This window comes from Schistocerca cancellata, chromosome 1 (genome assembly GCF_023864275.1).
Source record: "Schistocerca cancellata isolate TAMUIC-IGC-003103 chromosome 1, iqSchCanc2.1, whole genome shotgun sequence".
In the NCBI taxonomy this organism is placed as follows: Eukaryota; Metazoa; Arthropoda; class Insecta; order Orthoptera; family Acrididae; genus Schistocerca; species Schistocerca cancellata.
Window position 1 is genome coordinate 643,423,082 of NC_064626.1, and position 27,064 is coordinate 643,450,145.

A 27,064-nucleotide genomic window follows, 5' to 3' on the forward strand; every position below is an offset into this window, starting at 1 on the left:
AGCGAAATTGACTTATTAAAAAAACAGCAGTTACTCATAGAGTTTTCCAAAAGTCAGCAGTTCTGGAAGAGTCAATACATGAACAGAATAGCTGCGGACACCCTTTTACTTTCTTAAAAATCATTATTTTGTGTCTCTGGAAAGATAATCAAAAGGATGTAATACTTGAATTTTGTGTCAAAAACATACTGAAAATGGAAAGGCCAGGATATAAATTTGAGCTTGAAGGTATGTAGCTGATGCTGCTAATGACTACAGTGTTACATAATACACAGTCATGACATAAATAACTGTTACATTTCAGCAATAACCAATTGAGCATGCTCAAACACAAAGAATGTGCTCCGAGATGTAGTGCTGTGCTTGTTTCATCATCTCCTCAAAGCATTAGAAAGTTAGAAAGTAGATGGCCACAGCCAACTGCATCAGCAATAGAACAATGAAAGAGGGAGATAAAACTACTAGGGTCATTCCAAAAGAAATGCACACTATTTTTCTAAAAATACAGTTTTCATTCTGCATGTGTGAAAGTTTTACAGTGTGTAGATACATCCTTCCCTCTTGTTTTCAAACTTAGTTCAACCTGTTCCCGTGAGTGGCGCCATCACAGTATGTCTTCAAGATGGCTGCTACACTTGACATTCGTCAGAAGCAATGTGCTGTCATAGAATTCTTGTGCTGTGAAAATGAGACAGTGGGAAACATCCACAAGAGGTTGAAAAAGGTGTATGGAGATGCTGCTGTCAATCGCAGTACAGTTAGTCGGTAGACAAGCTGGTTACGTCATGAAAGCGGGCACGGCAATATTGAGGATTGTCCTTGCAGCGGCAGACCTAGTACTGCACACACTCCAGACAATGTCCAGAGAGTTAACGAATTGGTGACTGCTGATAGACACATTACAGTGAAAGAATTGTCATGCTATGTTGGGATAGGGGAAGGAAGTGTTTGCAGAATACTGAAAGTGTTGGCATTAAGAAAGGTTTGTGCCATGTGGGTTCCCAGGATGTTGACAGTGGCTCACAAAGAAACAATAAAAACAGTATGCAGCAAACTTTTGGAACAGTACGAGAATGGTGGAGATGAATTTCGTGGAAGAATTGTGACAGGTGATGAAACATGGCTCCATCATTTTTCACCAGAGACGAAGAGGCAATCAATGGAGTGGCATCATGCAAATTTGCCCAAGAAATAAAAATTCAAAACCACACCTTCTGCTGGAAAAGTTATGGCTACAGTGTTTTTCAATTCCGAAGGACTCTTGCTTGTGGACATCGTGCCAAGTGGAACCACCATAAATTCTGATGCATATGTGACGACACTGAAGAAACTTCAAGCTCGACTCAGTCATGTTAGACCACATCGGCAAAAGCAGGATGTTTTGCTGTTGCACGACAATGCGCGGCCACAAGTCAGTCAAAAAACCATGGAAGCGATCACAAAATTTGGATGGACAACACTGAAACACCCGTCTTACAGTCCTGACCTGGCTCCATGTGACTATCATCTCTTTGGGAAACTGAAAGACTCTCTTCGTGGAACAAGGTTTGTAGATGATGACTCCCTTGTGCACACTGCAAAACAGTGGCTCCAACAGTTTGGTCCAGAATTTTACCGTGCGGGTATACAGGCGCTGGTTCCAAGATGGCGTAAGGCAGTTGAGAGGGATGGAAATTATGTGGAGAAATGAAATTATTGTTCCTAAAGGATGTATCTACACACTATAAAACTTTCAAACAAGTAGAATAAAAGATGGATTTAAAAAAAAATAGTGTGCATTTCTTTTGGAGTGACCCTCTTATAATGAACTGTGAGGGGTGGACCCTTGGTTGGAGAGGAATGAGGAATTTACTGCAGATCTGAAACAGCAGGTACAGGATGGTGTATGTGGGAAGTATATCCTAATTCAGTCCTCATTTGTGACACAGCTAGAATTACTAACTGCTACAGTGCAGGTGACCAACTATGGCATGCCATGAAGCTATGTCTTAGGTCTTCTGTAGTTTACATAGACTATGTAAATAATAAATCCTAAGGAAAGGAAAACAATCTCTGATAACCAGCTGTTTCCAACAAAATGACAGAATAATGCATAAATGTACATGAAATTCAACCTTCCCCATCTTGCACAAGTGTGGTGCAGTACCAGTCTTGACAACACATCATTAAGTTTCAGATATAGTAGCTTAAATTCTTGAGAAATAGGTACAAAATAACTTAAAATGGGACTGTATTGAGAGAGCTATAATGACCCTAGCTGTGAGGTGCCACTATGATGTGGAGGTGGTGGTACTGACCAGGGGTAGCTAGGAAAACTCCGCTGCTAGATACAACATATTTATTTCATCTTGAGTTGCAACATAAGACTGCTGCAACACCCCTGGATGTGACCTCTGCAGGCACGTGGTCTGCCGGTGGTACTGGTGACATTGCAAGGTCGTAGCAGCATGATGACCGCATCCTGCTTTGTTGACAATGTTTACTCCACTCAACTACTTTGTGCCTGAGTTAGCAGTATGTGGTCCCAAGTGAGGAGTGCCAGGAATGTGTATGCCTGCTGAATTGTCATAGGCATCCACTGCTTTTAGGTGAGAAGCTCGCCCTGATGTGGAAGGATTGGTGCAGTGCCCCCCTGACTGTGAACTACTGCCCTCTAAGGAAGAAGTTCAGTGCTGCCATGGAGTCTGGGGGACAGCTCATCTGTTGCATCATTTTAAGCCCTTCAGTGTGGATTTAGAATCATGAGTTGATCTGGTGGAGCTGGCTGCCCAAACCAGCGTCTGCTGCTTGCTGGCCCATAGTGTGATGGAGACTTGTGTGGACCTGATGTGGAGGAAGGAGGGTGCCAGACTGTGCTACAGTCAGAGGGTATTCATTGTGAGTAATAGAACCCTTGTTGTGCCATTACATTGCTTCCAGACATGTTCAAATCAACAACCCTTTGAGTCCATGGTGAGGACATACTCTGCAGTATGGCTTGTAGTTATATGGCCTTTCTTCAATGTCATCATGATTGTGTGGCTAGATGCTGCTGTCTTGCAGTGTACATCAGGCTCACTTACAAATCAGCACTTCTGTGTCTGCTGCTTGCTTCACACATGGCCACAATGGAGCTACTTTTAATTCTGTAATACTCAATATATAGTGACTGTGTTACACATCTCCCCTCTCTGGTAACACCCACACCCTGAGTGTCAACCCATGGCCAGTCTGCAACAGAAGACTTCACATACAAAATTACAACATAGTTTACTTACAGTTGACTTCTTACAGTAAACAACAAAGCTCTGAAGGTGGGATACATTTCTTGTACAATTATCAGCCCTTCGACTTCTCCATCCGTCCTTACACCACTACATAAAATCTCCATTTTCATTTGAGCTGCCTCTTATACATATATCCCGTCAAAGTATTAAACAACTGTTTACATTAATATCCCCTCACTGCACCCTTATATCCTCCAATACTGTAAATAACAATGCTCATTCAAACACCACTCAAGGTTCCTTGTCTTTCAAATCACAATTAATTATATTTTACACTACAACACTCTCATTACTGTATCCAGGTTCTTTCATCTGTCATACCTTCCCATGTATGAATGTTTAACAAGACCATCAGTATCTGATGTACTGCAGGATCTCATTGACGAGTGGCCCTCCACTTAAGGTAGATGAATGCTGTGCAAACAGAGTCAAGACTAACACGGTGCCTGTGGTTGTGTGCTTCTGCTCTTGATCGTGTGCTGCTGCTGCTCCTCTTCCTGGTATTGCTGCGCATGGGAGAACATTTATCTACTGAAACACATCACTGTTGTATGTCAATTTGCCGGTTTAAGGATAGGACTAGATTAGGATCCAATGTTTCATTCAGGTAGGTCAGATTTCACAATGGAAGGATCACTATCAACTCCTCTGGTCAGTACAACTGAAGCTGCATAATGTTCAACTTGGTTTCCCCTATCCAGAAGCTGACAGATGAAAGGTTTGCCCTGTTATGTCACAGTCCATCTCGATAATAATTATTCCACTGCCTTACAGCCCCTTGGGGGTCAGTGGTTCACAGCCATGGGGGTACTGCTTCCTTCCATGCCAGGGTGAACTTCTAACCCAGTAGCAGTGGATGCCTATGAGAATTCAGCAGACCTGTGTGTCACTGGCACTGCTCACTCAGGGCCACATAGTGCTAACTCAGGCACATGCTGTTGAGTGGGGTAAACAATGCCTGCAAAGCAGGATGTGGATATCAAACAGCCAACCTTTGGACTTCGGCCCTAGAGAGGCATATCCAGGTGCATCGCAGCACTCCGATGTTGTATATTGGGATGATATAAAATATGTTGTATCTTGCAGTGTAGTTTTCCTAGCCACCCCTGGCCAACACCATTGCCTCCACAAACCACCACTCCACCACTTCTATGCCATAGTGACCCCACTCATCCCAAGCTGCTATAGAGTGGTGTCAGAAATACTTGTGGACCTCGTCTGGCCACTGGTGTCAGCTGTAAGGGAACATATTAAAGGCTTTACTGTACTGAAGTATGCGATACCCTCCTAATTCAACCAGTTTAATGAGTATTTATGATTATAGAAAAGTTATTGTGTATGTTAACAATGATTGCATAACATGTCTGCATAAACAGTCAACCCATTAAATTATACTGAATAACTGACCCACACAAAAGTTTATATCACTTGATCACTGATACAGCAAATGTCATCATGTAAAAACACTAAGTTCATCTTAAATAATTAATATGAAATACGAAAAATAGTGGCCAACTTAGGTATTTTGGATCTCCTTAAATAAAATCACCCAGTGAAACCTATTTGTTCACTAGGAGCGGTTTCACTTAGTATTCACGAAATCAATCCTGTTTTAGACGAAAACCAATGTAATTCTTAATAATTCATGTTAATTACTTATTTATGCAAATTAGAGAAGTCAATTGACAAACTTCTAAAAAACGGCCTTTGTGTAACAAAGAATTATTCTGTCAAGTCAACAAATCTGTCTGTCATTTTAATAACATGTTAAATTATGTCACTCGATGCAAATTAATAACTTTTCTGCACAAATTATGATAACAGATGTACATGTGACTTGTAAACTATATCTCTTTTTAGTAGTTCTTTGACAATGTTATAAATACAAGCAGCAAGAACGGTCGGAAGGCAGTCGGAATGTCACTTTGGTAAAGTGTGTTTGTGTGTTATTGTTTGAGTTGGATAAACAATGCAAAGAACATGCAACGGAAGTACTACTTTGTGTTGCGTCATGGTCTTTGGTGGACAGTGGAATTAAGATGGCCACCAGAGTAATAAAAATTTTAAGTTTACATATTTGTTGGTTTCGCTCGTTCTTTATCATCAAAAGCACATAAAAAACACGGGACCTCATGTTTTTAACCCTAGACAACCAGATTTAGAGCCAGCATCAGCATCGAGAGACAGCAGCGATCCAGCAAGTAGCAGCGATTTCCACAACACAATGCACTTTAATGGCGCCAACCTAACATCAAGTGCTAACAAGCTCCGTAAATGGGAGTGAAATAGTGCGATTATAGCAATTAGCAATATCTACGACCAGGCGACCATTACACAGCGCAGTTGACTTTCGCGCAGCTTTGCTTCTCAACCACTGCATGCAGTTTCATAAAACAGTGGGTTGAGTGAGCAGACTATTGGTTTTTGTGTTTGTTTCCTTGTTTTATGTGTAGATGGCGTGTACTGTCTAAGTGAGTGATGCTTAAGGATACAAGGTTTATGTTTTTACAGCGTAGTAAACCAGCTGATCATTCAAAAAGGAACATGAGATGTGGTCAGTGTAATTTGACAGGGCACTGAGCACCTTGTACAGAGGCAGAACCAGTTATGTGTGTTAATTGTCTTTGGGAAGGGGCATATGGCTAGTCGGTGCACAGAGTCAAGATGGATGATGATAAGACAAGATACATGATGACAAGACATAAGATGATATGTTTGTTGTGTCACAAGGTCTGTTGTGAATGTATTTTTGTGTTCCGTGGTGTGTAATGGAGAAAAAGTTATGTAACAGCAGTGTCGCAAGTGCAATTTTATCACCATTCAGGAGGCATTTCAAGCATTGGTTAATGAAATGGCTTAATTGAAAGCAGATATGCAGACTTGTGTAACAGGCTTGCAGCTAGGGAGGAAGAATTGGAATTAGCCAAGCAACCCAATCCTTTATTGGATCCAGTCAAAGCTGGTATGGTCATGCTCTTCTCTGGAAAGCCGACTGAGTGTGTAGTCTCTTTTTTCAATGATCTGCTGTTACCAGGTAATATTGGGGTGGTAACAGGTTCAATTATTACAGGTGGCAAAGTTAAGTTAGTAGGGGAAGCCAAGGTGTATCTCAAACAATGGAAACTCCAGATTGTTGATATTCCTACAAGTTGTATCTCAGATGTACTGAGGGCCTAAAGTAGTGCATACATTAGATGAACTGGAAAAAGGCCTGCTACAAAGGTACAAGAAGAAAAAGTATTGTGAGGGTTTTTTGGGGGCAGTTGTGTAGTCTGTCAAAGGAGCATCACTAGTTGGTAGAAAAGTTTGTGGACAGAACACAAAAAGTGAAATGTGCAGACACATGAATGAGGGGACAGTAAACAGCCAAATAGAGCTATACTCCAGAAGTAAGCAGAGGGCACTGGACATATCTTTAAGGGGCTTGCCCCCTAATATGCCTAGAAGGAAGTGAACACGTACCCCAATTGATTTATACTCTGTGTCAGATTAGCCATGGAGTTTGAGAAGACTGAGGTGGTAATATGAATGTGGGATAAGAGAGGAGTAATCTCCACTACTGTGAAGCATTATAGATGTGAGAGGATGAGACATGTGCAGTGACAATGACACCACCTCAGAGTGGTAGGTTGGGCACCACCCATATGACTGTAGAAAAGTTAAGGAGAAACTGGAGATAAATATACAGGTGTTAAATGTAATAGGGATCCCCAGATACACCACTTAGAATTCCAGATAAGTTAAGAAGCAACTAATACCAATGCAGTGGCCGAATGAAAAGGTCAGAATAGTGAATAGTGGAAAGCACAAATTTTGTTTGGACACAGGGACATACACTATGTGATCAAAAGTATCTGGACACCTGGCTGAAAATGACTTACAAGTCTGTGGTGCCCTCCATCAGTAATGCTGGAATTCAATATGGTGTTGGCCCACACTTAGCCTTGGCGGCAACTTCCACTCTCGCAGGCATATGTTCAATTAGGTGCTGGAAGGTTTCTTGGGGAATGGCAGCCCATTCCTCACAGAGTGCTGCACTGAGGAAGGTATTGATGTCTGTCGGTGAGGCCTGGCACGAGGTTGGCATTCCACAACATCCCAAAGGTGTTCTATACGATTCAGGTCAGGACTCTGTGCAGGCCAGTCCATTACAGGGCTGTTATTGTCATGTAACCACTCCGCCACAGGGTGTGCATTATGAGCAGGTGCTCGATCGTGTTGTAAAATGAAATTGCCTTTCCCGAATTACTCTTCAACAGTGAGAAGCAAGAAGGTGCTTAAAACATCAATGTAGGCCTGTGCTGTGATAGTGCCATCCAAAACAACAAGGAGTGCAAGCTCCCTCCATGAAAAACATGACCACACCATAATACCACCACCTCCGAATTTTACTGTTGGCACTACACATGCTGGCAGATGATGTTCACCGGACATCTGCCATACCCACACCCTGCCATCGGATCACCACATTGTGTACCATGATTCATCACTCATCACAATATAGTTCCACTGTTCAGTCATCCAATGTTTATGTTCCTTACACCAAGCGAGGCATTGTTTGGCATTTACCAGTAGATGTGTAGCTTATGAGCAGCTGCTCGACCAAGAAATCCAAGTTTCCTCATCTCCCGCCTAACTGTCATAGTACTTGCAGTGGATCATGATGCAGTCTGAAATTCCTGTGTGATGGTTTGGATAGATGTCTGCATATTACACACTATGACCCTCTTCAACGTTTGGTGGTCTCTGTCACTCAGCAGACAAGGTTGCCCTGTATGCTTTTGTGCTATACATGTCCCTTCACATTTCCACTTCACTATCACATCAGAAACAGTGGACCTAGGGATGTTTATGAGTGTGGAAATATCACGTATGGACGTATGACACAAGTGACACCCAATCACCTGACCACGTTAAAAGTTTGGAATTCCGTGGAGCACCCCATTCTGCTCTCTCACGATGTCTAATGACTATTGAGGTCGCTGATATGAAGTACCTGGCAGTAGGTGGCAGCAAAATGCACCTAATATGAAAAACATTTTTTTTTTTTTGGTGTATCCAGATACTTTTGATCACATAGTGTATGACATTGTAATTCTGTCAGAGACAGCAAAGGACTTGGAAGAGCAGTTGAATGGAATGGATAGTGTCTTGAAAGGAGGATATAAGATGAACATCAACAAAAGCAAAACGAGGATAATGGAATGTAGTCGAATTAAGTCATGTGATGCTGAGGGAATTAGATTAGGAAATGAGACACTTAAAGTAGTAAAGGAGTTTTGCAATTTGGGGAGCAAAATAACTGATGATTGTCGAAGTAGAGAGGATATAAAATGTAGACTGGCAATGGCAAGGAAAGCGTTTCTGAAGAAGAGAAATTTGTTAATATCGAGTATAGATTTAAGTGTCAGGAAGTCATTTCTGAAAGTATTTGTATGGATTGTAGCCATGTATGGAAGTGAAACATGGACGATAAATAGTTTGGACAAGAAGAGAATAGAAGCTTTCAAAATGTGGTGCTACAGAAGAATGCTGAAGATTAGATGGGTAGATCACATAACTAATGAGGAGGTATTGAATAGGCTTGGGGAGAAGAGAAGTTTGTGGCACAACTTGACCAGAAGAAGGGATCGGTTGGTAGGACATGTTCTGAGGCATCAAGGGATCACCAATTTAGTATTGGAGGGCAGTGTGGAGGGTAAAAATCGTAGAGGGAGACCAAGAGATGAATACACTAAGCAGATTCAGAAGGATGTAGGTTGCAGTAGGTACTGGGAGATGAAGAAGCTTGCACAGGATAGAGTAGCATGGAGAGCTGCATCAAACCAGTCTCAGGACTGAAGACCACAACAACAACAACAACAAGTGTATGTCATTGGCAAGTATGGACAAATTGGTAAGAGGCAATTAAACCTGTTGCACTATAATTTTCATGGAGATAGAGATAATGATGATAGAGTTCCAGGTGGGGACAAAGTGTTTTAAGTGATGCATTGAAGTTGTGCCCCAAGTAAGTAATGGTTACTGCATGATCTTAGGATTACACTTTCTGATAACACAGCTGCCAAAATTGACCTTAGGCAACATGTAGTTCAACTTAGGGACATGATGTTGCAGCTAGGGGAGACTGTCACCTGTGAAGTATGGATGCAATGTGCGTCAATTTTAAGGGGGTGCACTGCTTGAACTGCATTCAACAATACCAAGGATCAAATCACATGATACTGTGCCAAAGATACTGGGAAGTTGGTCTGGGTGGATGTGGTACTGGGATGGCCTGCATTACAAATATCATATTGCTTTGTAATGAGAACCATAGTACATGTATTGGAGGAATTGGATGGGAATGTAGTGCCCAAGAATTTAGACAATGTTGATGCTGATGGAGTACAGCTCACCAAAAGAATGTTGGTAGCTAATCTGGAAGTCCTGGATTATGTGGGTAGGTGACCTGCCAGTGTGTGCCAGGGTACTGTGCAAACCACTGACAAAACTGCATTGCATTGGAAGCTGGAGCATACCAGAGGTAATGACTGACTGGAGAGGGAGAAATTACTGTTTGAATTTGGGGATTTGTTTTTTTATCGAGGGGGAGATGGATAAGTTACTCTCTGAATTTGAAGATTTGTTTTTTCCGTGAGGGCCTTTATTAGCAATACCTGTAACATAGCATCATATCCACAGGAATTGAGTCACTGTTATGAAGTGGACCTTACCGTATACTGCAATGTTTACAACCAGTGTTAGAAGAATTCATTGATCAACAGTTAGTGGATGAGGTAACAGAGAAAAGCGCTAGTCCATGATTAGATTAGATTAAATTCAGTTTTCATTCCATAGACCCAAAACATGAGATGATTCTCGTAGGTATGGAACATGTCAGAAAGTATAAGATAAAAAGATAAAACATTTGAATATAATATTTACTACCCTGATCATTTGTCAGGAGATTATCGAAATAGGTGAATACAATGCGGTAAACTGGAACAGCTAATATTTACAGAATTAACAAGCTGTCATAATGAAACATGGGTATGCACTATTAATAAGAGTATTATGCACAAAATACCTTATCCCGACTGTTGTGACCAAGTGTTGACAAAACTGAAGTCTAACAGACATTTTTACTTAAGCTGGCTTAACAGTCTCTGTTAAGATATTCATCTACAGAGTAGAAGGAGTCTCCTATCAAAAAGTCTTTCAAACTCTGTTTAAACTGTGCTTTATCTGAAACCAAATTTTTAAAGGTTGCTGGCAAATTTATTGAAAATATATATTCCTGAATATTGGACCCCTTTTTGGACCAAGGTAAGTGATTTTAGGCCTTTATGTAGAATGTTCTTATTCCCAGTATTTACTATGCGTTGAGCTATTGGTTGGAAATAGAGATGTATTACTTGCAACAAATTTCAGTAAGGAATAAATATACTGAGAAGTGGTGGTTAGGATACAAAGTTCCTTGAATAGGTTTCTACATGATGTTCTTGAATTTACACCACAAATGATTCTTATCACACACTTTTGCACCCTAAAAACTTTGGCCCGGTTTGATGAGTTGCCCCAGAATATGATCCCATATGACATAATAGAATGAAAGTAAGCAAAGTGTGCAAGTTTTTGTATATTTGTATCTCCTACATTTGATCTCATTCTGACTCCAAATGCAGACTTGTTTAGGCACTTAAGAAATTCTGTGGTATGCCCTTCCCAACTGAATTTACTATCGAGTTGTAATCCCAGAAATTTAACCTCTTCGGTCTGCAAGTCTTTGTATGTTATACACCTGCTGGAAGGAAGTCTCTTACAGGTTCTGAACTGCGTACAGTGGGTCTTCTCGATGTTTAATGACAGTGAATTAGCTTTAAACCACTTATTAGTGTCAGTGAAAATTTGAATATCAGATATTTTAAATCTGTACTTGACTTGCTACTTATTGCAATGTTTGTATCATCTGCAAACAAAACAAACTTATCATCTGGCAATGTAACAGATCAGAGGTCATTAATGTACACAAGAAAAATCAATGGACCCAAGATGGAACCTTGAGGAACACCACATGTAATAATTCCCAGTCATATGTGAAGACTGACTGCTTACTGCTCAGGAATTTCGCAACAACATTCTTTGTTTCTTGTTGGGTAGATAAGACTCAAATCATTTCGCAGCACTGCCACTGACATCATAATATTCTAATTTACCTAAGTGAATGCTATGGTTCACACAAAGGCTTTTGACAGGTCACAGAAAAAATGCCAGTAGCCTCTAATTTATTATCTAATGAATTAAGTACATTCTCACTGTAAGTGTAAATAGTTTTCTCTATATCAGAAACTTTAAGAAATACAAACTGTGACTTGGACAATATATTATTTACTGTCAGATGCTTAATGAGATGCTTGAACACAATCTTTTCAAATATTTTTGAGAAAGCTGGCAAAATTGAAGTTGGTCGATAGTTTGATGTATCTCTTTATCCCCCTTCTTGTAAATGGAGCAGAGCCATAGTAGTTGTACCATAAAAGCCACCAAATGAGACCAAAAGATATACAAGTAGATTGTGTTGTAACTACAGATATCTTAACAGCAAAACCAAAACTGATGCATATTCAATCACAAACATCACTTAAACTATTTACAATTTGGGGCAATGAAAGCACTTACCTACCTTAGATCCGAGGAGTGGGCACCACTTATGGTGGACTGCCTGAAAACAGCATTCTCGATCCTCTGGGGCCATGTTCAGTATTGTAGGATGCCAATTAGAAAATAAATAACACTTCAGCATTTGTTGGGTGGAGTGCTGAGGGGGCTGAGACCTCACCAGCGCATGGGATGCTTAAATAATATAATTGTTTACATGAAGGATATGGCAGAATATATGCAACATTTTTGAGGTTTTTAGATTATTACAAGCAGCAAATTTAACATAAGTATGGAAAAATGGCATTTTGGATTTCAAGATGTTATGTAGTTAGCGCACATTATTGGCAGAGAAGGGATCAAGACAGCTCCAAGGCTGACAGAGGCAGTACAGGAATTTCTGATTCCTAGTAATACTAAAGGGTCACAATCTCCTTTAGTTTTAGGGAATTATTATTGTTAATTCATAAAGAGTTTTGCAGTTATAGTGGGACCACTTACATGACTGCTAAACAAGGGGCTAAAGCTCAGATGTATAAAGGAACTCCAGGACACAATCAAGGAGTTAAAGAGAGCATTACCATCAAGTCCAGCACTAATTTGCTTGTACTATGAGAAAGAGTTTATGTTGTCAACCGAGGCCTCTAATCAAGTTATAGGCTGTGTTCTCAACCAGATAGTAAGTGGAGAAGAGCAGCCGGTAGCATATGCTTGTAGACAATTGAATAGAACAGAGAAAAACTATTCAATGACAAAAAGGAGGTGCTTAATATGATGTATGGAATTGCACATTTCAGGTTTTGTTTGTATGGAAAGAGGTTTAAAGTGGTAAAATACCATACAGCTCTTAAGAGGTTGTTGGAGCTCAATGACACTTATAATATTCTGGCTAGATCGGCATTGAGGCTAAGTGAGTTCGAGTATGAAGTCATACACAACTCTCACAAGAGACACACTAGCATGTATAGTTTAAGCAGTTGACTAGCAGTGACACAGAAACTGAGTCATTAACGTGCACAATGGTGAGCAGCGTAATAGTCTGACACAAAATGCAAACAGTATTCACTGCAGCTGCAGTTCAATGTGTGGAATGGGTTATTATGTAAAACAAAAAGATAGAGGCCATGAGTACTAGTGCCAACAATGCTAAACTAGGAAATGCTGAAAGAAACGCATGACCGGGTGTTGTTTGAATATGACGGTTGTCGAACAATGACGAGGCAAATAGCGGAATATTATTTGTGGAAATCTAGGAATGATTTGGATTGTTATGGAATGGTTTGTGTGCAATGCGAGCAAGTTAATACCTTTGTAGAGGTTACCAGAAGCAATGGAACTTTTTAAAATGGTTGTGTTGGATGGCCTCGAGCCATTTAACAGGACTGCATCCAAGAATCTATTTGTGTTAATTATTGTTGATCAAAATCACTGGTCAACATATGGGTGTTCAAATTTGGAGTGCCAGAAATTATGATCACTGATAATGGGCCTACATCAGATTTGTTAAAGCAGCTGTGTAATCTGTTAAAGGTTAGGAAGTTAAAGCCAACTCCACTGCACCCTCCGGCTAATGGTTAAACAGAGAGGGTGCATTGCACAGTCAGAAAGATGTTGAGCCATCATGTGAACACACATCATAACAATTGTGACATGTATTTATACTTCACTGTAGGTGCATATAATTCAAAAGTCCATTCTCCACTATGATTATCACCATTTGAGGTAGTTTATGGGAGGCTCATGTCATTGGTGTTTCATGGGGAGTAGCAGTAGAAGTAGAAGTTTATTGTCTCATAACATAAAATTTCAAGCCATTGACTTAAAAGTACAGGAGACTCGTCAAAATCAAAAACTAGTTTACAATTTTCACTCGTTGTCCTGCCCATGTCGTCCCTGCCGTACCAATGGACAACAGCATAAACAGGCAATAGCCGGAAATACAGCGCCATCGGGCATCAGAAATACATTCTACAAGTGCTACTTGTATTTCCACCTATAGCAATGTTTTCTCCTTGTTCTGAAATGTTATTTTACTGAAGTAACAATCTGTTCTGTAATCTTAAATTTTATGTACATTTCACCTAAATATTAATAGTAAATTTTTATATTTTAGGCTTTTGAAAAATTATGACTATCTTCCAGAGGACGTGCGCATCTAGCGCAAAGACGGTGAACAAAATGTAACAAATTTTTATATCTATATAAGACCGGTGTTTCACATTTTATAGCTAGTTTGACAATGCATGAACCTGTGTTCAGTGTATGCCGCCTTTAGGTGTGAACTATATGTATTTCGCATAAATTCAGTAGATTACTAATAAGTGTGGTTAAATATTGCACTTATTTTTTAGGTTTTAATATAAATTTTCTTTTGTATTGTTTTAGAATCTGAAGATGATCATCGTATGGCCAAAACCGGTTATGACTGTGTCATAAACATGTGATTGTGTGTATAAATAAACAAAAATTTTTACAAGAGAATCAGTCACGCACTCCATAGACAAAATGTTGTTTTTTTTTCAAAATTTCCTTATAATACCAGTAATATAATATACAGTACTGAATAATTACTTAATTAAGCAATTAATAATTTTTCTTCAAAAGTAGCGAACTTTTAAGATTAAGTCCTAAGTACTTGCTCTCTCCTGCTCAAATTTTCAGTTTGTCATTTATGAATTCTTCCACTGAATAGTAACATTTCTGCACTAGTTTCTCGTATAACGATTTTTTCAGTGTTTCTAAATTTATGCTGAGCAATTCTCGTCCTTTCACTTTGTCGCAAATTTTCATACCCATATAATGTGGAGTTTGAGCGTAAAGTTTTAAACGGTGGATGGGCAGCATAAAATTATTTTGATTTCTGGTGTAATTATGTTGAAAATGATTTGCTACAAATAAATCAGGGTTACTGTGTACAAAGATAATCAGCTTATATATGTATAGTGAAAGAACACGTAGTATACTCAGACTTTTTAGGACTGGCTGAAATTATTTTCTTCGTCCAACATTGTGCATATTTCTAATGATGGTCTTCTGAAGTTTTAGTATTCGACACATAGGGTTTGAGTTACCCCAAAATACAATTCCATACCTTATTACTGACTTAAAGTAGCTGTGATGTACTACTTTTCTTATGCCCATACTGGTAGCATTGAACAATATTCTCATTGTATGTTGTTTTTGTTGTTGTGGTCTTCAGTCCTGAGACTGGTTTGATGCAGCTCTCCATACTGCTCTATCCTGTGGAAGCTTCTTCATCTCCCAGTACCTACTGTAGCCTACGTCCATCTGAAACTGCTTAGTGTACTCATCTCATGGTCTCCCTCTATGATTTTTACCCTCCACGCTGCCCTCCAGTACTAAATTGGTGATCCCTTGATGCCTCAGAACATATCCTACCAACCGATCCCTTCTCCTAGTCAAGTTGTGCCACAAACTCTTCTTCTCCCCAATTCTATTCAATACCTCTTCATTAGTTATGTGATCTACCCATCTAATCTTCAGCATTCTTCTGTAGCGCCACATTTCGAAAGCTTCTATTCTCTTCTTGACTAAACTATTTATCGTCCACGTTTCACTTCCAAACATGGCTACACCCCATACAAATACTTTCAGAAACGACTAACTAACACTTAAATCAATACTCGATGTTAACAAATTTCTCTACTTCAGAATCTCTTTCCTAGCCATTGCCAGTCTACATTTTATATCCTCTCTACTTTGACCATCATCAGTTATTTTGCTCCCCCAATAGCAAAACTCCTTTCCTACTTTAAGTGTCTCATTTCCTAATCTAATTCCCTCAGCATCACATGACTTAATTCGACTACATTCCATTATCCTTGTTTTGCTTTTGTTGATGTTCATCTTATTCTCTCCTTTCAAGACGCTGTCCATTCCGTTCAACTGCTCTTCCAAGTCCTTTGCTGTTTCTGACAGAATTACAATGTCATTGGCAAACCTCAAAGTTTTTATTTCTTCTCCATGGATTTTAATACCTACTCTGAACTTTTCTTTTGTATCCTTTACTGCTTGCTCAATACACAGATTGCATAGCTTTAGGGAGAGGCTACAACCCTGTCTCACTCCCTTCCCAACCACTGCTTCCCTTTCATGTCCCTCGACTCTTATAACTGCCATCTGGTTTCTGTACAAATTGTAAATAGCCTTTTGCTCTTTGTATTTTACCCCTGCCACCTTCAGAATTTGAAAGAGAGTATTCCAGTCAACATTGTCAAAAGCTTTCTCTAAGTCTACAAATGCTAGAAACATCAGTTGGCCTTTCCTTAATCTTTCTTCTAAGATATGTCATAGGGTCAGTATTGCCTCACGTGTTCCAACGTTTCTACAGAATCCAAACTGATCTCCCCGAGGTCGGCTTTTACCAGTTTTTCCATTTGTCTGTAAAGAATTCGCGCTAGTATTTTGCAGCTGTGACTTATTAAACTGATAGTTCGGTAATTTTCACATCTGTCAACACCTGCTTTCTTTGGGATTGGAATTATTATATTCTTCTTGAAGTATTAGGGAATTTCGCCTGCCTCATACATCTTGCTCACCAGATGGTAGAGTTTTGTCAGGACTGTCTCTCCCAAGGCTGTCAGTAGTTCTAATGGAATGTTGTCTTCTCCTGGAGCCTTGTTTCAACTTAGGTCTTTCAGTGGTCTGTCAAACTCTTCACGCAGAATCATATCTCCCATTTCATCTTCATCTACATCCCCTTCCATTTCCATGATATTGTCCTCGAGAACATTGCCCTTGTATAGACCCTCTATATACTCCTTCCACCTTTCTGCTTTCCCTTCTTTGCTTAGAACTGGGTTTCCATCTGAGCTCTTGATATTCATGCAAGTGGTTCTCTTTTCTCCAAAGGTCTCTTTAATTTTCCTCTAGGCAGTATCTATCTTACCCCTAGTGAGATAAGCCTCTACACCCTTACATTTGTCCTCTAGCCATCCCTGCTTAGCCATTTTGCACTTCCTGTCAATCTCATTTTTGAGACGTTTGTATTCCTTTTTGTCTGCTTCATTTACTGCATTTTTGTATTTTCTCGTTTCATCAATTAAATTCAGTACCTCTTCTGTTACCCAATGATTTCTACTAGCCCTCGTCTTTTTACCTAGTTGATCCTCTGCTGCCTTCAGTATTTTATTCCTCAAAGTTACCCATTCTTCTTCTACTGTATTTCTTTCCCCCATTCCTGTCAATTTTTCCCTTATGCTCTCCCTGACACTCTGTACGACCTCTGGTTTTTTCAGTTTATCCAGGTCCCATCTCCTTAAATTCCCACCTTTTTGCAGTTTCTTCAGTTTTAATCTATAGTTCATAACCAATAGATTGTGGTCAGAGTCCACATCTGCTCCTGGAAATGTCTTACAATTTAAAACCTGGTTCCTAAATCTCTGTCTTACCATTATATAATCTATCTGAAACCTTTTAGTATCTCCAGGGTTCTTCCATATATACAACCTTCTTTCATGATTCTTGAACCAAGTGTTAACTATGATTAAGTTATGCACTGTGCAGTTGTATATGCTAGGCTACTTAATTTATTTGCAAGGTACTATATGTGTGACCCCCATGATAGGTTTTTATTTAGTTGCATTCGTAGGAATTTCTTACAGCTAGCTTCCTGCAAATCCTGGTTTCTGTGACTGACCTGAATATCATTTGAGTTTGCTTGTTTTGTTTTAAATTGCATTAACTGTGTCTTTTCCATGTTTAATTTTAACCGATTTAAATCCAACCAGGTATCTAAGTTTTCTAAAGTATTCAATACAGTTTGGGGAATTTGATCTCCAATGTGGTGTCTGTCAAGGATTTTGCTACAACAGTTATGGAAATTTTGAAGCGCAATCAGAGAGCAAACACTAGAGCTCTGAAATGCTTGGAATGATTGGGAAATTATGTGAGCAAATTACCACAGTACAAAGTTGGTCTGCAAGAAAAGTTATTAAACCAGTACATTCCAAAACAAGACCATGAAATTTATAACTCTTTGGCAGGGGTCATATCAGGTAGTTGAAACAACATTGCAGGTAAATGCCAAGCTCCAATTACCGATGTATACAACTATTGTTCAGACGTCTGAAACCATTTCAAGGCTCTCTAAGTGCATTGACACAAGTGTTGTTATCAACCGAGAGTAAGGATGTGGATAGTAGGAGGAAGAGGAAGCATGGAAACATTGTATATAGAGGATTCTGTATGAGTTAAGATCAAGGAAGTAGAAGAGAGTAGTACTACATCTACATGGATACTCTGCTAATTACATTGAAGTGCCTGGCAGAGGGTTCATTGAACCACCTTCACAATTCTCTATTATTCCAATCTCGTATAGTGCACGGAAGGAACAATCATCTATATCTTTCCATACAAGCTCTGATTTCCCTTATTTTATTGTGGTAATCATTTCTTCCTACGTAGGTCACCGTCAACAAAATATTTTCACTTTCGGAGGAGAAAGTTGGTGATTGGAATTTCATGAGAAGATTCCGTCGCAGTGAAAAACGCCTTTCTTTTAATGATGTCCAGCCCAAATCCTGTATCATTTCAGTGACACTCCCTCCCGTATTTTGTGGTAATACAAAACATGCTGCCCTTCTGTGAACTTTGTTGATGTACTCTGTCAGTCCTATCTGGTAAGGATCCCACACCATGAAACAGTATTCTAAAAGAGGGCGGACAGGCATAGTGTAGGCACTCTCCTTAGTAGATCTCTTACATTTTCTAAGTGTCCTGCCAATACAACGCAGCCTTCCCCACAACATTTTCTGTGTGTTCCTTCCAATTTAAGTTGTTTGTAATTGTAATTCCAAGGTATTTAGTTGAATTTACAGCCTTTAGATTTGACTGATTTATTGTGTAACCGAAATTTAATGAGTTCTTTTAACACTCATGTGGATGACCTCACACTTTTCGTTATTTAGGGTCAACTGTCAAATTTCACACCATTCAGATATTTTTTCTAAACAATTTTGCAATTTGTTTTGAAATTCTGATGACTTTATTAGTCGGTAAATGACAGCATCATCTGTGAACAACCTAAGCTGGCTGCTCAGATTGTCTCCCAAATCATTTATATAGATAAAGGACAGCAAAGGGCCTATAACAGTACCTTGAGGAACGCCAGAAATCACTTCTGTTTTACTCGATGACTTTCTGTCAATTATTATGAACTGTAACCTCTCTGATAGGAAGTCACAAATTCAGTCACATAACTGAGACGATATTCCATAAGCACACAATTTCATTACAAGCCACTTGTGTGGTACAGTGACAAAAGCTCTCTGGAAATCCAGAAATACAGAATCGATAGGAAATCCCTTGTCAATAGCACTCAAAACTTCATGCGAATAAAGAGCTAGTTGTGTTTTACAAGACTGATGTTTTCTAAACCCATGTTGACTGTGTGTCAATAGACCGTTTTCTTCGAGTAATTCATAATGTTTGAACACAATATATGTTCCAGAATCCTGCTGCATATCAACGTTAATGATATGAGCCTATAATTAAGTGGATTACTCCTACTACCTTTCTTGAATATTGGTTTGATCTGTGCAACTTTCCAGTCTTTGGATATGGATCTTTCATCTAGTGAATGATTGTATATAATTGTTAAGTATGGAGCTAATGCATTAACATACTCTGAAAGGAACCTAATTGGTATACAGTCTGGACCAGAAGACTTGCTTTTATTAAGTGACTTAAGTTGCTTCACTACTCCGAGGATATTTACTTCTACATTACTCATGTTGGCAGCTGTTTCTGATTCGAATTCTGGAATATTTACTTTGTGTTTTTTTTGTGAAGGCATTTTGGAAGGTACCTCCATTGCTATCGTGCAGAGAAGGCATTGATTGTTTCTTGCTGCTAACATACTTCACATATGACCAGAATCTCTTTGGATCTTCTGCCAGGTTTTGAGACAAAGTTTCGTTTTGGAAACTGTTATTAGCATCTCGCATTGAAATTCGTGCTAAATTTCGAGCTTCTGTAAAAGATTGCCAATCTTGGGGATTTTGTGTCTGTTTAAATTTGGCATGTTTGTTTTGTTGTTTCTGCAACAGTGTTCTGACCTGTTTAGTGTATCAAGGAGGATCAGCTCCATTGTTTGCTAATTTATTTGGTATAAATCTCTCAATTGCTACTGATACTATTTCTTTGAATTCAAGCAACATCTGGTCTACACTTATATTATTAATTTGGAAAGAGTGGAGATTGTCTCAAGAAGACATCAAGTGAATTTTTATCTGATTTCTTTGAATAGTGTGGTGTCACAAGGCTTAGGCCTGTCCCACACCTCATTAAATCGTCCAAAACTTATACGAATAATTGTAAGAACAGTTATTCTTATTATGTTCTTTAAGTTTGTTTTTGGGTTTTCAGAAATACTGTGGGAAGAGAGTTTATTTATGTTGCAGATAACGTGGAAGACATCGCCCAACGATCACCATGAAAGTTTGACGTAGCGGCAAGTGGGCAAGGAATAAAACGAATGCTGCAAACTACCACAAGCCATGGAAGAGCCTGGGCCGGGAGGGCATCAAGCTTCCTAGGTCATTGTTGGACAACGTCAAAGGAAGAGATATTCTGTTTTCTCTCTGGAAACAGATTGATCGAGTCTTGGAAGGTTCATGTAAAACATATAGGCGGGTGACACATTAGGTGAGACCCAATGCCTGCAATACTTCCACGGTTATTAAAAAGTTGTTAAACGGCAAAACCAATAGTTCATCATTTATATAGATAAAAAGAAGTAAAGATATAAGAAAAGAAGAGTTGTGGCGTCAGAACGAAAAGTGATACATCGCTCAGCAACGAAGAAGGACATAAACAGTGGGCGTTACGTGGTGAAAACAAATCAACTGATAAATTAGTAAGTCTGTAATTAAGCATCAAATAGGGGTAATGGAGGTAATGCAGGAGTAGGTTTAATAATGAATAAAAAAATATGAGTGCGGGTAAGCTACTACAAACAGCATAGTGAACACATTATTGTGGCCAAGATAGACACGAAGCCCACGCCTACTACAGTAGTACAAGTTTATATGCCAACTAGCTCTGCAGATGATGAAGAAATTGATGAAATGTATGATGAGATAAAAGAAATTATTCAGGTAGTGAAGGGGGATGAAAATTTAATAGTCATGGGTGACTGGAATTCGAGAGTAGGAAAAGGGAGAGAAGGAAACATAGTAGGTGAATATGGATTGGGGCTAAGAAATGAAAGAGGAAGCCACCTGGTAGAGTTTTGCACAGAGCATAACTTAATCATAGCTAACACTTTGTTCAAGAATCATGAAAGAAGGTTGTATACATGGAAAAATCCTGGAAGGTATCTGATAGATTATATAATGGTAAGACAGAGAGTTAGGAACCAGGTTTTAAATTGTAAGACATTTCCAGGGGCAGATGTGGACTCTGACCACAATCTGTTGGTTATGAACTGTAGGTTAAAACTGAAGAAACTGCAAAAAGGTGGGAATTTAAGGAGATGGGACCTTGATAAACGTATTAAACCATAGGTGGTACTGACTATCAGGGAGAGCATAAGGAAACAATTGACAGGAATGGGGGAAAGAAGTACAGTAGAAGAAGAATGGGTAGCTCTGAGGGACGAAGTAGTGAACACAGCAGAGGATCAAGTAGGTAAAAAGACGAGAGCTGGTAGGAATCCTTGGGTAACAGAAGAAATATTGAATTTAATTGATGAAAGGAGAAAATATAAAAATGCAGTAAATGAAGCAGGCAAAAAGAAATACAAACGTCTCAAAAATGAGATTGCCAGGAAGTGCAAAATGGCTAAGCAGGGATGGCTAGAGGACAAATGTAAGGATGTAGAGGCTTATCTTACTAGGGGTAAGATAGATACTGTCTACAGGAAAATTAAAGAGACCTTTGGAGAAAAGAGAACCACTTGTATGAATATCAAGAGCTCAGATGGAAACCCAGTTCTAAGCAAAGAAGGGAAATCAGAAAGGTGGAAGGAGTATATAGAGGGTCTATACAAGGGCAATGTACTTGAGGAAAATATTATGGAAATGGAAGAGGATGCAGATGAAGATGAAATGGGAGATACAATACAGCGTGAAGAATTGGACAGAGCACTGAAAGACCTGAGTCAAACAAGGCCCGGGAGTAGACAACATTCCATTAGAACTACTGACAGCCTTGGGAGAGACAGTCCTGACAAAACTCTACCATCTGGTGAGCAAGATGTATGAGGCAGGTGAAATTCCCTCAGACTTCAAGAAGAATATAATAATTCCAATCCCAAAGAAAGCAGGTGTTGACAGATGTGAAAATTACCGAACCATCAGTTTAATAAGTCACAGCTGCAAAATACTAACGCGAATTCTTTACAGACAAATGGAAAAACTGGTAGAAGCCGACCTCGGGGAGATCAGTTTGGATTCTGTAGAAACGTTGGAACACGTGAGGCAATACTGACCCTATGACATATCTTAGAAGAAAGATTAAGGAAAGGCCAACTGATGTTTCTAGCATTTGTAGACTTAGAGAAAGCTTTTGACAATGTTGACTGGAATATTCTCTTTCAAATTCTAAAGGTGGTAGGGGTAAAATACAGGGAGCGAAAGGCTATTTACAATTTGTACAGAAACCAGATGGCAGTTATAAGAGTCGAGGGGCATGAAAGGGAAGCAGTGGTTGGGAAGGGAGTGAGACAGGGTTGTAGCCTCTCCCGGATGTTATTCAATCTGTATATTGAGTGAGCAGTAAAGGAAACAAAAGAAAAATTCGGAGTGGGTATTATAATCCATGGAGAAGAAATAAAAACTTTGAGGTTTGCTGATGACATTGTAATTCTATCAGAGACAGCAAAGGACTTGGAAGAGCAGTTGTACGGAATGGACAGTGTCTTGAAAGGAGGATATAAGATGTACATAAACAAAAGCAAAACGAGGATAATGGAATGTAGTCGAATTAAGTCATGTGATGCTGAGGGAATTAGATTAGGAAATGAGACACTTAAAGTAGTAAAGGAGTTTTGCTATTTGGGGAGCAAAATAACTGATGATGGTCGAAGTAGAGAGGATATAAAATGTAGACTGGCAATGGAAAGGTAAGCGTTTCTGAAGAAGAGAAATTTGTTAACATCGAGTATAGATTTTAGTGTCAGGAAGTCATTTCTGAAAGTATTTGTATGGAGTGTAGCCATGTATGGAAGTGAAACATGGATGATAAATAGTTTGGACGAGAAGAGAATAGAAGTTTTCAAAATGTGGTGCTACAGAAGAATGCTGAAGGTTAGATGGGTAGATCACATAACTAATGAGGAGGTATTGAATAGAATTGGGGAGAAAAGGAGTTTGTGGCATAGCTTGACAAAAAGAAGGGACTGGTTAGTAGGACATGTTCTGAGGCATCAAGGGATCACAAATTTAGCTTTGGAGGGCAGAATGGAGGGTAAAAGTTGTAGAGGGAGACCAAGAGATGAATACACTAAGCAGATTCAGAAGGATGTAGGTTGCAGTAAGTACTGGGAGATGAAGAAGCTTGCACAGGATAGGGTAGCATGGAGAGCTACATCAAACCAGTCTCACTACTGAAGACCACAACAACAACAATTAAGCATAAAGCCACGTAACAGTGCAATAGGTATATTTTTCATTTATTTTTGGAGGATTTGGGCGTTACAATATTCAATCTTGCTACGACAACCCTGAGTTCATTAATCCTTGCATCCATTTTTATGCTCATTATTTACTCGGGATTAATTTTTGCTAAGAGGTCAAATGTGGTTTCACAACCATATTCGTGAGAGCCCATGAACTACCTGCTCGCAATAATTTCCAGAGAATGCATTTTGCAATAATTTTCAGAGAATGCATTTGGCACAATTTAAAAAAAAAATGGCTCTGAGCACTATGGAACTTAACTGCTGAGGTCATCAGTCCCCTAGAACTTAGAACTACTTAAACCTAACCAACCTAAGGACATCACACACATCCATGCCCGAGGCAGGATTCGAACCTGCGACCGCAGTGGTCGCGCGGTTCCAGACTGTAGCACCTAGAACCGCTCGGCCACTCCGGCCAGCGGCACAATTTCAGATGATGTTTTATGCATAGCTCTGGAATTAAACACGTATTTTTGCCAACATATTGAGGGTAAATTGAAGTCACCACTAATTATACTCATATGAGTCGGGTACATGTTTGAAATCAAACTCAAGTTTTCTTTGAACCTTTCAGCAACTGTATCATCTGGATCGGGAGGTTGGTAAAAGGATCCAATTAATATTTTATTCTGGTTGTCAACAATGACCTCTGCCCATACTAACTCACAGGAACTATCTATGCGACAAGATAAGCTACTTCTCACAGCAACAAACACACCACTGCCGACTGTGTTTAGCCTATCCTTTTGGAGCAGTGTTAGGTTCTTTGCAAAAATTTCAGTTGAACTTATCTCCAGCTTTAGCCACCTTTTAGTGCCTATTATGATTTGAGCATCAGTGTTTTCTATTAACACTTGGAGCTCTGGTACTTTCCCAACACAGCTACAACCAATGGTTCCTGTATCTACATTCTTCCTGTGTTCAGCCTGCACCCTTTGTGACTGAAGAACTTCTTGTGTTTTCCTGAGACCCTCTACCCTAAAAAATTGCCCAGTCCATGCCACACAGCCCCTGCTACCTGTGTAGCCACCTCCTGCGTATAGTGGACACCTGACCTATTCAGCAGAACCTGAAACCCAACCACCCTTTGGCGTAAGTTGAGGAATCTGTAGCCTACATGGTTGCAGAACCATCTGAGCCTCTGATTAAGACCCTCCACTTGGCTCTGAACCAGAGATCCACAATTGGTCCTGTCAACTATGCTGCAAATGGTTAGCTCTGCTTTCATCTTGCAAGCAAGACTGGTAGCCTTTACCACTTCTGTTAGCCACTTGAAACCAGAGAGAATCGCTTCTGATCCAAAGTGACACACATCATTTGTACCGACGTGAGAAATCACCTGCAGTTGGCTGCATACTGCGCTTCTCGTGGCATCAGGGGGGACCTGTTTCACATCTGGAATGACTCCACCTGGTATGCATGTGGAATGCACATTGGTTTTCTTTCCCTTCTTCAATCTCGACAGCCATGGTCCCAAGGGGCCCCATAACACGCCTTACATTGGAGCTCCCAACTATCAATAATCCCACCCTCTGTGATTGTCCAGATCTTCCAAGCTGAGAGGTTTCCTCTGAAACAGGACAGGCGACAGCATCTGGCTCAGCGACAGTGTCAGCCACAGACAGATCTGGAATCTATCTGTCAGACAAACCAGGTAGGCCTTACATGTGGCCACCTGAGAAGTATTTCACCTCCTGCTATGCCCTGGGGCTACCTCCCACTCGACCACAGGTGAGGGGTCAACCTCAGTGCGAGCAGTAACTGGGCTGGGCACTGGTGAGGACTGATCGGAGGACTTGGACATGCTGGACGACCATTGAAACCCCATGGCTGGCCCACAACAGTGGTGCCCATCCACTGCAGCCGCAAGCTGTTTAACCAAAGCCATCGCAGCCTGAAGCTGAGAGTGAAGTGTCACCAACTCGGTTCTCATCCACACACAACAATTGTAGTCCCTGTCCATACCAAAGACCGTCAAAAACTAACCTATACAGATAAATGGACTATCAGCATGCACTGTGCAACTCTAATGTGGACACTGATGAAAATGCAGGAACTGTGTCTAAGAAAACATATTAATATGCAGAGATTCAAAAACCCAACTACTGAAGCACTCAGGCGAAACTAAATAATTTGCCCCCGATTAGGAACTTGTAATATGTCACAACATCAGTTTACTTTCTGACCCAAATGAAAATGCAAGAACTGTGGCTATTATATATTAAAAACATGCAGGAACTCAAGAAGCTAAACTATTAAAGCCCACAGATGATATTATAAAATTTGCTCGTGGCTAGGAACTCTTAAAAGTCACAAAATCGATTACTTCCCTGTTGCTGCTTCTGTCTCGACTGGCTATTGCTGCCTGACAGTTTATGTTTGTGTTAGAATGTACATGTTACTTAGAAGCATAAGTGATCAGCATATCAGCTGAGAACAGGAGGAAGGAGATTAGTTCAAGTTATATATAATGTTATATTTGTAGATCATTAGTGTGTAAGCTAGGTATTTCAGAGCTGAATTTTCTTTTCGTCTGCTACAAGGTAGCAGACCTTTCAAAGGCAGGATTCCCATTTTGTTGCAGGTCGAAGTGAAGATGAGGGGAATCATTATCTTGGGAGTGTTGCTCCTCTTCACCAGGATTGGTTTAGAGTGCTATAGGTACTACCATTGGAAATGGAGTACTTTTCACAAGCAAGAAGATGTAGAACTCGCACACCATTGTTGGTCATGGAAGCTGATCCTAAATACTCAGGAATTGCCTAAGAAAGTGGGATGTTTGGATAATGTGTTTATGGAATTATGGAGGGAGATGAAAGGTAAAGACATGCTGAAGGAAATGAGGCATGATTATGGTATGTTGCACCAGTCATATGAACAATTGTGAGAGCAAATGCAGCAGGTTGTGGAAGTAGTGCCTCGTGTGGTACAGCAACACTTGTGACGTTGGTTGACATGGGGTAGGTTACTGAAAATGGTTTTTGTGGCCACAGATGTCTGTGATATCTGAGAACTGAAGGATATTATAGAGTGAATGAGTGAGTGAGTGATGTAGCATGGAGGAATAAGGTCACCCTGGAATGGCATACTTAACAGTTAAGCAGTTTGGAACAAGGGGTATTGAACAAAATATGGGAATTACGAACATAAACAATGGAGATAATGCATCTGGTACAGATGACAGTGTATGCTGTGAATTGGGACCTGGAAGTTACTCAGGCTCAGGTGGATACTTTGGATAGGAAGTCATACATGCACCACATAGGCAGCTGAATCCAGCTCTGTTAATGCTGGATCAGTTTTTGGTAAGCCTGCAGAAAGTGGAGGAGTTGCTACTGGAACTGGAACTCGTAGTTAAACCAGACAAGTCAAATCTGCCACAGTATTACCATATAGCAGTGACAAGATCAGGATGGATGTAGCGTGACTGTATATGCTTATATGATTTATGATTAGCAATGGGTGAGCTATATTCAAATGTTACACCATATGTGCATACCCACTAAACTGGGGA

The 27,064-nt window shown here is 39.9% G+C and overlaps 1 protein-coding gene across 1 annotated transcript in view; it reads right to left on the reverse strand.

Moving 5' to 3' along the window:
- LOC126183362 (EF-hand domain-containing family member B) overlaps positions 1-27,064 on the reverse strand; it is a 395,037-nt gene that overhangs the window by 32,276 nt on the left and 335,697 nt on the right. The window lies entirely within an intron of this gene.